Raw genomic sequence first — 621 nt, 5'->3', positions numbered from 1 at the left:
TATATATATATATATGCCTTTATTAGGAAAGCTTATACACATTTACTTACCTTCCTGCATTGTGCAATACTACACTAACAGATGACAGCTGTGCACAGACGATAATGTAGGTTGTGTTTTATTGACAATGAAAACATGGTCCGATAGGATAACGATTTTTCTTAAACAAAAAACAAAATATGAGACATGTGTAAGTAATGACTGATTCATTCATTTTTTAGTCTACTTTAAAATTGAAGTTGATTAACAAAAAAAAAATACAACCGCTTTATTTTGGGGGTATTTCTGTCACATTCCATATTCATAACAAATTGGCGTAATTAATACAGTGGTTAATTGGCTTGGGTGTGAAATTCGCAACACAGGAATTACGAGTTCCAGCCTACTGCGTACATCTTTAGCTGAAGGCTTTCTACCGTAGCTTCGAGCTGACCAATGTCTCGTGAATGGAACTTGGTTCCCAGAAGCCGTACAGATACCTGTTGTATATATGTATATATGTGTTTGTGCGCGCGCGCGTGTGTGTGTGTACGTGTGTACTTGTGTTTGTGTGTGTGTTTCTCTGTGTGTGTGTGTGTGTGTGTGTGTGTGTGTGTGTGTGTGTGTGTGTGTGTGTGTGTG

At 37.8% G+C, this 621-nt stretch overlaps 1 long non-coding RNA gene across 1 annotated transcript in view; it reads left to right on the top strand.

Moving 5' to 3' along the window:
* Window positions 1–74: 74 nt before the first annotated feature.
* The window catches only part of LOC128247809 (uncharacterized), a 23,260-nt gene continuing 22,713 nt past the window's right edge, over window positions 75–621 (top strand). The window contains exon 1 of the long non-coding RNA XR_008264119.1: window positions 75–190. This is a non-coding gene — a long non-coding RNA (uncharacterized LOC128247809). The remainder of the gene's footprint in view (window positions 191–621) is intronic.

This window comes from Octopus bimaculoides, chromosome 5, assembly GCF_001194135.2.
Source record: "Octopus bimaculoides isolate UCB-OBI-ISO-001 chromosome 5, ASM119413v2, whole genome shotgun sequence".
Lineage (NCBI taxonomy): Eukaryota > Metazoa > Mollusca > Cephalopoda > Octopoda > Octopodidae > Octopus > Octopus bimaculoides.
This window is presented reverse-complemented; position numbering and strand designations above follow the sequence as displayed.